This window comes from Pelodiscus sinensis, chromosome 4 (assembly GCF_049634645.1).
Source record: "Pelodiscus sinensis isolate JC-2024 chromosome 4, ASM4963464v1, whole genome shotgun sequence".
NCBI lineage: Eukaryota > Metazoa > Chordata > Testudines > Trionychidae > Pelodiscus > Pelodiscus sinensis.
This window is the reverse complement of record NC_134714.1, coordinates 104,884,470-104,897,182: the sequence shown is the minus strand read 5'-3', so window position 1 is coordinate 104,897,182 and position 12,713 is coordinate 104,884,470. Positions and strand designations below refer to the sequence as shown.

At 46.7% G+C, this 12,713-nt stretch overlaps 1 protein-coding gene across 10 annotated transcripts in view; it reads right to left on the bottom strand.

The window, feature by feature from the left end:
• The window catches only part of IRAG1 (inositol 1,4,5-triphosphate receptor associated 1), a 190,152-nt gene that overhangs the window by 171,470 nt on the left and 5,969 nt on the right, over positions 1-12,713 (bottom strand). The window contains exon 2 of one of the 10 annotated variants that reach the window (XM_075927920.1): positions 12,537-12,627. The exons of the other annotated variants lie outside the window; for them this stretch is intronic. The gene's annotated coding sequence lies outside the window, so the exon portion shown is untranslated. The remainder of the gene's footprint in view (positions 1-12,536; positions 12,628-12,713) is intronic. 10 annotated transcript variants of the gene reach the window in all.

Here is a 12,713-nt window from a genome sequence, read left to right as displayed (position 1 = left end):
TACTTTAATAACCTTACTCTCATGCTTTTCTTTCTTGTGTTAATAAACCTTTAGTTGTTAGATGCTAAAGGATTGGCCCAGCGTGGTTTGTGGGTAAGATCCAGAGGGTAAATTGGCCAGGGATCTGTGGCTGGTTTCCTGGAACCGGACAGAACTTGTTCGGGGTAGGTGGGATTGGGTGCTAGGACCCCCCACCTGTGTATGAGGTCTGGGGCCATCTGAGGCACGGTTATTGCTGGGGTGTCAGAGGGGTTTTGCTCGTGAGGCTTCAGGCAGGCTGCTGAAGCGCTCTGTGGGACTGGTTTGTGGCCTATTTGGAGAGGTCACCAGTCTGGGGGCTGTAAGGAGCCCTGGATTTGAGCAATTCGCCCTGAGCAGATGCCCTCAGCTATGCCCAGACACGGCCCGGTCCGTCACAAGCTCCCACTCCAGGGAATGCTCCTCACTACTGCCCCTACTGTGAGGAGCTGGACAGATTCCTGGGGGGTGGAAAACCCCTGTCTCCACGGGTGCTCTTGGAGTCAGGGATGGAGATACCCATTCAGAACCAGCTGGAGCTCCAGAACGACGATGACCCTGATGACCACAGCTGCAGGAGAAGGACTCATAGACTCCAAGGTCAGAAGGGACCATTATCATCATCTAGTCTGACCCCCTGCACAGTGCAGGCCACAGAATCTCACCCACCCCTCCTAGAATAATCCTCTCACCTATATCTCAGATATTGAAGCCTTCAAATACTTTGAAGACCCCAAGATGCAGAGAATCCTCCAGCTGTGATCTGTCCCCCATGCTACAGAGGAAGGCGAAAAACCTCCAGGGCCTCTGCCAATCTACCCTGGAGGAAAATTCCTTCCCAACCCCAAATATGGCGATCAGCTAAACCCTGAGCATGTGGGCAAGACTCAACAGCCAGACACCCAGAAAGTTCTCTACAGTAACTCCTATCATCCCTCCATTGACCTATTTTCCACTGATAATGAATGGTCAATTAGTTACCAAGATCATGTTATCTCATCAAAACATCCCCTTCATAAACCCATCTAGTTTAATCTTGAAACCAGATAGATCTTTTGCCCCCCCTACTTCCCTTGGAAGGCCGTTCCAGAACCTGACTCCTCTAATGGTTAGAAACCTTCGTCTAATCTCAAGTCTAAACTTCCTACTAGCCAGCTTATATCCATTTGTTCTTGTGTCCACATTGATATTAAGCTTAAATAATTCCTCTCCCTCCCTGATATTTATCTCTTTAATATATTTAAAGAGTGCAATCATGTCCCCCCTCAGCCTTCTTTTGGTTAAGGTAAACAAGCCAAGCTCCTTGAGTCTCCTTTCATAAGACAGGTTTTCCATTCCTCGGATCATCCTAGTGGCCCTTCTTTGTACCTGTTCCAGTTTGAATTCGTCCTTCTTAAACATGGGAGACCAGAACCGCACACAGTATTCCAAATGGGGTCTCACCAATGCCTTGTATAATGGCACTAACACCTCCTTATCCCTACTGGAAATACCTCGCCTAATACATCCCAAGACCGTATTAGCCTTTTTCACGGCCATGTCACAATAGCGGCTCATAGTAATCCTATAATCAACCAGGACTCTGACGTCCTTCTCCTCCTCCGTTACTTCCAACTGATGTGTCCCCAGCTTATAACTAAAATTCTTGTTATTAATTCCTAAACGAATAACCTTATACTTCTCACTATTAAATTTCATCCTATTGCTATCACTCCAATTTACAAGATCATCCAGATCTTCCTGTATGATATCCTTTTCTGAATTGGCAAGAAATTCCCAACTTTGTGTCATCCGCAGATTTTATCAGGACACTTCCACTTTTGGTGCCAAGGTCAGCGATAAAAAGATTAAATAAAATTGGCCCCAAAACTGGTCCCCGAGGAACTCTGCTAGTAACCTTCCTCCAACCTAACAGTTCACCTTTCAATATGACCCGCTCTAGTCTCCCCTTTAACTAGTTGCTTATCCTTCTCTCAACTTTCATATTGATCCCTATCTTTTCCAATTTAACCAATAATTTCCCATGTGATACTGTATCAAATGACTTACTAAAGTCAAGGTAGATTAGATCCACTGCATTTCCTTTATCTAAAAAATCTGTTACTTTCTCAAAAAAGGAGATCAGGTTGGTTTGGCACGATCTACCTTTTGTAAAACCATGTTGTAATTTGTCCCAATTGCCATTAGCCTCAATGTCTCTAACTACTTTCTCCTTCAACATTTTTTCCAAGATCTTGCATACTACAGATGTCAAACTAACAGGCCTATGGTTACCCTGGTCTCTTTTTTACCCTTTCTTAAAAATAGGAACTATATTAGCAATTCTGCAGTCAAATGGTACAACCCCTGAGTTTAGAGATTTATTAAAAAAATTTGCTAATGGACTTGCAAGTTCATGTGCCAGTTCCTTTAATATTCTTGGATGAAAATTATCTGGGCCCCCCGATTTACTCCCATTAATCTGTTCAAGTTTGACTTTTACCACAGATATGGTAATATCTACCTCCATATCCTTAGTCCCATTTGTTATGTTACCATTATCCCTAAGCTCTTCATTAGCCTCATTAAAGACTCAGGGTATGTCTACACTACCCCGCTAGTTCGAACTAGCGGGGTAATGTATGCATACCGCACTTGCTAATGAAGCCCGGGATTTGAATTTCCCGGGCTTCATTAGCATAAGCGGGGAGCCGCCATTTTTAAATCCCCGCTGCTTCGAACCCCGTGTAGCGCGGCTACACGGGGCTCGAACTAGGTAGTTCGGACTAGGGTCCTATTCCGAACTACCGTTACTCCTCGTGAAACGAGGTGTACCGGTAGTTCGGAATAGGCACCCTAGTCCGAACTACCTAGTTCGAGCCCCGTGTAGCCGCGCTACACGGGGTTCGAAGCAGCGGGGATTTAAAAATGGCGGCTCCCCGCTTATGCTAATGAAGCCCGGGAAATTCAAATCCCGGGCTTCATTAGCAAGTGCGGTATGCATACATTACCCTCCTAGTTCGAACTAGGAGGGTAGTGTAGACATACCCTCATGTATTAAAGACTAAAGCAAAGTATTTGTTTAGATATTGGGCCATTCCTAGATTATCCTTAACCTCCACTCCATCCTTAGTAATTAGCGGTCCTACTTCTTCTTTTTTTGTTTTTTGTTTTCCTATTTATATGGCTATAAAACCTTTTACTGTTGGTTTTAATTCCCTTTGCAAGGTCCAACTCTACCTGACTTTTAGCCTTTCTCACTTTGTCCCTACATGCTCTTACCTTAATAAGGGTATGTCTACACTACAGCGCTAATTCGAACTAACTTAGTTCGAATTAGTTAATTCGAACTAAGCTAATTCGAACTAACGCGTCTAGAACTAAGATAATTCGAACTAACACGTCTAGAGTGTGGGCACTCAGGGCACTCCAAGCCAGGACTGCTTTGCAAGCAGGGCACCCCTGAGAACTGTCTGTCCGGGGTGGGGGTCGGGACCCTTTAAGCACAGCCCTCGGCTAGCCTGAGGCAGCATCTCCACGCTCTAAGTCCTTCTCTGATGCCCTGCCGGCAATGTTTCCGGCCATCCTTAAGCCCTGTTCAGGGTCCACTTAATGTGGACATGCTTGTTCGAATTAGCAAAACGCTAATTCGAACTAGTTTTTAGTTCTAGATGCGTTAGTTCGAATTAGCTTAGTTCGAATTAGCGCTGTAGTGTAGACATACCCTGAGATGCTTGCTCATCCAGCTTGGTCTAACACACCTGCCTATACATTTTTTCCCTTTTCTTGGGATACAGGCTTCCGACAGCTTCTACAACTTTAACTTAAAATAATTCCAGGCCTCCTCCACCTCAGGATCCATAATTTCTTTAGTCCAATCAACTTCCCTAACTAATTTCCTTAATTTATTAAAGTTAGCCCTTTGAAATCAAAAAAAGGAGAAGGCATACCAGAGTGGTCGACAAAGGCTTTCCTTGTTGACCGTGCCGCATCTAGACTGCCACGCTGTGCCAAATCAGATGATCGTCGACACAGCGTGGCAGCCATTTTTATTTTAATGAAGCGGGGATTATTATTATAATTATAATTATAATCCCCGCTTCTTTGACTATGCCAAATGAACTATTGTACATGGCTCCATTGATGGAGCCATGTAGTCTAGACGTAGCCCGGGAGTGGTCTGACCCTCTCCCTGGAGATGGTCCCCCAGACCCAGATGACCTCCCAGACATCTTCAGACACCAGGGAGGGTGCATCAGGTGAGTGCTGTGAGGTTGCCACATGCACAGGGCGGAGGAGGCGGGAGCACAGGGGATGGTGCGCAATTGTCACTCATCATGCTTGGCCTGGACAGCATGCAGCTGTTCGTGCACGTGCAAGCATGTGCAGAGGCAGTGTGTGACACATGGTGCCAGGAGCCAGTCCCAGAGCACACCCAGGCTGCTGCTCACAGCCTGGGGAGGGTCCCACACATGTCTGACCCCAGGGAGGACTGTCCTCCCCCCACCAGGCACTACCCAATGCGGCTGAGCACAAAGGTGCATGCACGACCCCACACAGAGCGACGAGTGTCGCACATAGTACATGGCCCAAATGTGCACGCACGAGGCACCACCCAATGCTGCAGACAGTGCTGCCACTCCTACCACCCGCTGCTGCAGACGGGCCGCTCCATGCCCCTCTTCAACACCTGGGAACCCACTGTGGCGGGACACTTCCCTGGGCTTCTTGGCCATTGGTGGGGGGAAGGGGAATGCAGGATGGTCCCCTGGGCACCTCGAGGCCCCTGTGAGGCCGGGGCTGCTGGCCAAAGCACACGTGGGCTTGCTTTCAGAACATCAGCATTCTCTGTTCCAAGGACAGTTACTCGCTGCTCACAGAGGAGGGCACGCCCTCAGGGACAGTGTGCACACACGATTGGCCACCTGTCCCTCTTGTCCTCCACAGCAGCACCATCCATCCCTGAGGGGTGAGCCACACCAGCCCAGCCGCCCACCTGCATCCGTGGAAGCCGCAGACACTGGCACATGTACCAAAATCTCATGCGCCAGTATATCGGGGTGCTCCAAGAAATTAAGAACACCATTGCAGAGAGAATAAGCACAGAGGCTTTGTGGCACAAGTGCCTATTGGTCAAGCTGGTCCAGCAGTGCATTGTGTTGTGTGCCACAATCTGAGAGGTCATGGCCTTCCCAGGTCCTGTCCCCATCGCTGCTTTTCCTTCCCCCTGTCCCTCCCTGCTCCCTGTCCCCCTGCCATCCCAGATCCAACTGAAGCCCCCACTCCTGCCCAGCCCCCTACTGTCCCAGGCCCCACCCAAAACCGAGTCTGTCAAGGTCCCTGGATCCAAGGCGGCAGGAGCTTGTGGTCCAGGTGACACCCTCAGCCCTGAGCCTCCTCTGTCTCTCTCCTCCAGGTTCTGAGCCCCCCTCCAGGTTCTGAGCCCCCCTCCATCCCAGTTAATTACATTTATTCCAAGTGAATACAAAGTTTATTTTTCAATCAAAACTTGTTGTCTTTATTGAATGTCCGGGAAGTGGGGGCAGGGATGAGTAGTGGTGGGAAAGGTATTGGGGGGCCAGGGCCAAGCCCCCATTGGGGAAGCCCTGGGGAGAGTCATTGGGCTCCTTCAGAGAATCTCTCCCTCAGGGCCTCCCAGTGGGCTTGGTGGATGGCAGCTGTCTGGGGCTGCTCAAACTGCATCCCCTCACCAACAGCCACTGTCACCCACTCTGGGAAGAAGGCCTCCCCTTTGCTCTATATAAGATTATGGAGCATGCAACATTCAGACACCACCTTGGGGATGTTCAATGTCGAGGCGAGTGAGCAGGCACCTGAACCACCTCTTTAGATGCCTGAAGGCGCATTCTACCTCAATCTGAGCCTGGTTCAGGTTCACAGGGGGATGATGGGCCACAAGTGGGTGTCCTGTCATTGGACGGCAGGGGTGAGCCAGGCAAACAGCTCCAGTAATGTGGCCTTCCCCATGCAGAAGTTTTGGAGCCACTGCTGGTTGTTCCACCGCTCCAGGATGAAGTGGCCCCACCAGTCAGAACTGGTGTCCAGCCTCTAAAATTCCCTCTCGGACAGGAGTACTGGGGGCAAGGGCATTGGTCCTGCATCCAGGTCGAGGGTCTCAAGGCTGAGGTCTGAGTCCAGCTGGAGCATCATAATGGTATGGTGGAAGTGCTGCAGAAACTGCAGCATGACAGTGTGGGGCCATCACCTGCCCAGGGTCAGCTCCGGCTCCATAGCAAAAATAAATTTAAAAAAATAGAAAAACAAACACAAAACCAAAATGCTGTGGCATCCAAGAAAGCTGGGCAACTAGAGCACACACCGCAAAAGCTTTTCTGTCCCTCAGTGAGGTAGGCAAGCAAGTAGCAGAAGCAGAGAAATGGCTGTCTAGGGGGTCCCTTTAAGCACGTTTCTGTGAGCCTCATGCAGCAGCACCCAGAACTAAATGCTGCCCTCATGACCTGTCAGAAGTGGTTTCAGGTGCCCTTTTTGCTAGAGAGCATCTTAGCAGTCTGGATCCTCTCTTTCAAAAATCAGATTGTTTTTTCGATCCGCTCTTGAAGTGTGGACACTCTCTTTTGAAAGAAGCTTTATCAAAAGATTTCTTTAGAAAAGTGTCTTTTGAAAAAAGCTCACAGTCTAGACATAGCCTAGATGTAGGAGTTGTAAACTGTGACTACCAGTGCTTGCAGAAGGGACACTGTCATTGAGAAGAGTCTCGGATGGACAAGCCTTCCCTCTCCACTCAAGTGGATTGGATTGGGGTGAAAGGAGCTTGAACCAGCAGGCTACATACCAGTGGTCCCCAACACGGTGCCCGCAGGCGCCATGGCACCCGCTGGGGCATTTATGTGCGCCCGCCAACACATCTGGGCTGGCCCCACCCCCGGTGCACGGCACATGCGTGGTGCTGGCCCTGGGTGCATGGCACGTGGGTGGCCCCTGCCCCAGGTGCGCGGCACATGCTCGGTGCCGGTGCAGGGTGCGTGGGCAGCCCCTGCCCCAGGCGTGCAGCACATGCACGGTGCTGGCCCTGTGTGCAGGGTGTGTGGGTGGCCCCGCCCCTGGGCACGTGGCACATGAGCGGCCCCGCCCCTGGCCGCCCGGCGCTTGAGCAGCCGCACCCCCGGATGCCATGAAAGGTTGGGGACCACTGCTACATACTTTCCAGGCATGAGCTGTAAGACTGGTTCAACCTGTCTCCCTCTCCCTCACCCCCCACTCCGTTCTAAGGATAGACTTAAAACAGACTCCATAAGGAGTCTCTTTGTTATTTTGAAATATTATCCCAGTAGGAGCTGGAATCTTTTGACAAGCCTGTGTGGTAGGGCAAGAAATGAAATCCCTGAAAAACTGACAAAGAGCTGAAATCACTAGGTTTGGCCCAGAGCCAGACCCATTGTGGAAGCAGCAGCTGGCAGGAGCAGGCGGCCAGCTGGGCAGCTGGCAGGAGTGGCTGGCAGGCAGCCAGTAGGAACAGCAGTGGGCAGCTGCCGGGAGCGGCCGGTGGATGGCCGGTAGGAATAGCGGCAGGCAACTAGCAGGGAGGCTGGCAGGAGTGGCTGGTGGCCAGCTGGTAAGAGCAGTAGCAGGTGGCCAGCGGGGTGGCTGGCAGGAGCAGCAGTTAGTGGCCAATGCAGTGGGTGAGATGACTCCTATCCCCACCCCCCAAAGGGTGGGAGGTGAGCTCTGAAAATCACCCCTGAGCTCTGGTCTGCCTTGATCAAGGGCAGAAACTGTGAGGGGGGTGTGGAGAAAGGTTGGGCATGTGAATGGAACACTTACATTGCTGGACTTGTGAGCATGAGAGGCAAAGGACATTGCTCAATCCGCTTGAGGTGGGACGATCACTCGTGGGTTAGTTATGAATTCTGTTTCTGGTGTTTTCCCAAGTTAATGACACGTTACTTCTCTCCCTCTTTCATTAAAAGTTTCTTTTCTACGCTCAGACTCTGTGCGTTTGAGTAGGGAAGCATTGCCTCTCAGAGGCGCCCAGGGGTATGTGAATTTCCCAGGCTACTGGCTGGGAGCTTGAGCCAGTTCTATGTGAGATGGATGAAAAGGAACCCCTAGATATTGAACCTGGCCCTGGCCATGGCTGCTGCCAGCGCTACCTGGCAGAAGGGTTACATAAGGATTAGCATTTGACAAATCAAGATATGCAAATTCTCCTCATTCTGCTTTTTTGACCACTGTTATTTGTAACTCTTACTCCATCTAAAACAGCTGGCGAATCAAATATGACAACTCTCATTCCAGAGAGCAAGATATGCAGGAAGTTTGTTAAAATATCAACCTGTTCAGAAGTGTCAAGATGACAGGCATTAGCAGAGCTACTACATGGGGAAGCATTTATCCCAGTGCAGACAACTGGCACAAGAAAGGTCTTATGTCCCACTTAAAACCATAACATGGCGTTAAGCATTGTATAGACCTTGTGTAGCCCCTTCGCAGTAATATAAACTTCACCATCTATATGTATTGCAACTAGAGTTAGCTGCAACCAGTCACATCATGCCATTTTCATGATTACTGAAGTTAACTACATTAATTCACCTTTGGAAAAGAAAAATAAGAGCAGCACAGTGGCTAAAATGTCTTCAGCTCTTGTCAAAATAGTCAAGATCGTGTGTGTATTTTTATACTTTGTTAAAATGTTTCCCTTCTTCCTCCTCAATTTTTCCTTTGAGTTATAGTTGGACATTTTATTTTTAATTTCTGTGTACAGCAGTTAGGGCATAGTTCACTGTTACTGAACATGCTGATACATCTCCCAAACAGGAAATGTTAATAATTTATGCCTCTCATTTTATGCTACCCAGCTGAGAACACACCACAAGTCAAAAGAAACTGCAAGAACACTTTTAAAAGGGAACAAGTTTGTTTTTTCATTGCAGTGTTCATTTTATCAAATTTGAAACAGATGTCACTTTACATTCCCTGCTATTCATTGGTGCAAGGCCACAAAGCAAGATGAGTGAAAATCTCTCTTTGTTCTTGACCATATTCACATAGATTTCAGACTCTTAATTCCTTTGAACTGTCATAACCTTCTTCTTTACTATATTCACTAAAGACTTCAGCCGCTCCATCAAAGTCAAATCACAAGTTTTGCTGTTGAAATCAATTGTACAGGATTGGAGCCACAGACTCCATTTATAATGTCAGTACTGCAGAATATTTGCATCATCAAATGAACACTAACAACTTTATTTTTAAGACAAGCCCTTGGCACAAAGCATACACAGTTGTCCTAAACACAGGAGTATAAAACACACTGTGCCTGCATATTTCAGTATACTAGCTCTGCAATCAGTGACACTGTGGGTGTGTTTAGACTACATGGCTCTGTCGACGGAGCCATGTAAAGTAGTTTACTCGACATAGTCAGTGAAGCGGGGATTTAAATAATCCTCTCTTCATTAAAATAAAAATGGCCGCCATGCTGTGCTGACAATCAGCTGATCTGGCACAGTGCGGCAGTCTAGACGCGGCCCAGTCGACAAGGGAAGCCTTTGTCAACCGCTCCGGTATGCCTCATGATACTTGAAAACCACTATCTCTTTTCTAAACTAAACTAAACTAAACAAACCCAGATCTTTCAGTCTTCCCTCATAGCTCAGGTTTTCTAGACCTTTAATCATTCTTGTTGCTCATCTCTGGACCTTCTCCAATTTCTCCACATCTTTCCTGAAATGGAACTGGACACAATACTCCAATTGAGGCCTAATCAGCGCAGAGTAGAGCGGAAGAATGACTTCTCGTGTCTTGCTCACAACTCTCCTGTTAATGCATCCCAGAATCATGTTTGCTTTTTTTTGCAAAAGAGACACACTGTTGACTCATGTTTAACTTGTCATCCACTATGACCCCTAAATCTCTTTCTGCAGTACTCCTTCCTAGACAGTCACATCCCATTTTATATGTGTGAAACTGATTGTTCCTTTCTAAGTGGAGTATTTTGCATTTGTTCTTATTAAATTTCATCCTGTTTACCTCAGAAACATTTCTCTAGTTTGTCCAGATCATTTTGAATTATGACCCTATCCTCCAAAGCACTTGCAACCCCTCCCAGCTTGGTATCATCTGCAAACTTAATAATTATACTCTAAGCCATCATCTAAATCATTGATTAACATATTGACCAGAACCAGCCCCTAAACAGACCTCTGCAGAACCCCACTTCTTGTACCCCTCCTGCATGATTGTGAACTGTTAATAATAGATACTCTCTGAGATTGGTTATCCAGCCAGTTATGCACCCACCTTGTAGTAGCCCCATCTATATTGTATTTCCCTAATTTATTGATAAGATTGTGAGACCATGTCAAATGCCTTACTAAAGGCTAAGTATACTACGTCCACCGCTTCTCCCTTATCCATAAGACTTGTTATCCTATCAAAAAAGCTATCAGATTGTTTTGACATGTTTGTTCTTTACAAATCCATGCTGGCTGTTACCCATCACTGTATTTTCTTCCAGATGTTTGCAGATAAATTCCTTAATTACTTGCTCCATTATCTTCCCCGACACAGAGGTTAAACTGACTGGTCTGTAGTTTCCTGGGTTGTTCTTATTTCCCTTTTTATAGATGGGCACTAGATTTGCCCTTTTCCAGACTTCTGGAATCTCTCCCTACTTCCATGACTTTTCAAAGATGATAGCTAAAGGCTCAGATATCTCGTTGATCAGCTCCTTGAGTATTCTAGGATGCATTTCATCAGGCCCTGGTGATTTGCAGACATCTAATGAAGCGGACATCTAATGAACACAATATTTAACTTGTTCTTTTATTTTAACTTCTAAACCTACCCCATTTCCACTAGCATTCACCATGTTAGGCATTCCATCACTATCCATCTTCTTGATGAAAACCAAAACAAAGATGTCATTAAGCACCTCTGCCATTTCCAAGTTTCCTGTTATTGTTTCTCCCTCTTCACTGAGCAATCGGCCCACCCTGAGCTTGGTCTTCCTCTTGCTCCTAATATCCTTGTAGAACATCTTCTTGTTATCCTTGATGCCTCTAACTAGATTTAGCTCATTTTATGCCTTTGCCTTTCTAATCTTGTCCCTCTATACCTGTGGGCTGTCTCTACACTGGCATGAATTTCCGGAACTGCTTAAAACGGAATACTATTCCGTTTTCAGTTTTTCCGGAAAAGGAGCGTCTACATTGGCAGGCTGCTTTTCCGGAAAAGCCCTTTTTCCGGAAAAGTGTCTGTGGCCAATGTAGACGCGCTTTTCCGGAAAAGAGCCCCGATCACCATTTTCGCGATCATGGCTTTTTTCCAGAAAAGACTAATGGGCTGTCCACACTGGCCCTTTTCCGGAACAGTGTTCCAGAATAAGGACTTATGCCCAAGCGGGAGCAGAATAGTTTTTCCGGAGTAGCGGCTGATTTTGTACAGTAGAGCGTCGTTGCTTTTCCGGAAATTCAAGGGCCAGTGTAGACAGCTCGCAGCTTATTCCGGAAAAGCGGCTGATTTTCTGGAATAAGTGGCCCAGTGTAGACACAGCCGTGTTGTTTGCTTATATTCATCTTTTGTAATTAGACCTAGATTCCACTTTTTATACGACTGCTTTTTTTATTTTTAGATCATGTAAGATCTCCTGGTGGTCTCCTGTCAGACTTTTCCTACACAGTGGGATAGTTTGCTTTTGGGCCCTTAATAATGTCCCTTTAAAAAACTGCCAACTTTCTGCCATTGTTTTTCCTTAGTCTTACTTCCCATGGGACCTTACCAACCAGCTCTCTGTGTTTACTAAAATCTGCCTTCCTGAAACCCATTGTCTCTATTTTGCTGTTGCCCCTTCTATCATACCTTAAAATCATGAACTCTATGATTTCCTGGTCACTTTTTCCCAAGCTGCCTTCCATTTTCAAATTCTCAACCAGTTCCTCCCTATTGGTTAAAATCAAATCTAGAACAGCTTCCCCCAACTAGCTTTCTTAACCTTCTGAAATAAAAAAAATGTCTCCAATGAAATCCAAGAACTCGTTGAATAATCTGTGCTCTGCTGTGTTAGTTTCCCAACATATGTCTGGATAGATGAAGTCACCACCAAATCCTACACTTTGGATGATTTTGTTGTTTAAAAAAGCCTCATCCACCTCTTCTGCCTTGGTAGGTGATCTGTAGTAGACCCCCTAGCATGACATCACCCTTGTTTTTTACCCCCTTTTAATCTAACCCAGAGACTCTCAACAAGTCTGTCTCCTATGTTCATCTCCATCTCAGACCAAGTGTGTACATTTTTAATATACAAGGCAACCCTTTCTCCCTTTTCCCCTGCTTATCCTTCCTGAGCAAGCTGTACCCTTCTATAGCAATATTCCTGTCATGTGTATTATTCCACCAAGTCTCTGTGATACAAACTATGTTATAATTGTTTATATATAGGCATCTAAGATGCTGGTTTGATTTTGCCCCCCAGTTCTGCCTTTATCTCTGCTATTATAGCCCATTCTCCCTTCCATTTCCAACTCATCTCCCAGGTCTCCATGTTTTTCACTTACCCATGGACTTTGATCACCTACCCCTGTCGAACCTAGTTTAAAGACTTCCTCGATAGGTTAGCCAGTCTTTGGACCTTCTGTCAACAGCCCCCTGAAAAATGCACCAATAGCTCACTGACACATGTACCAGTATGCTATATTCAGCTTATTACATGGTAAATTTTATTTTTTTAATAA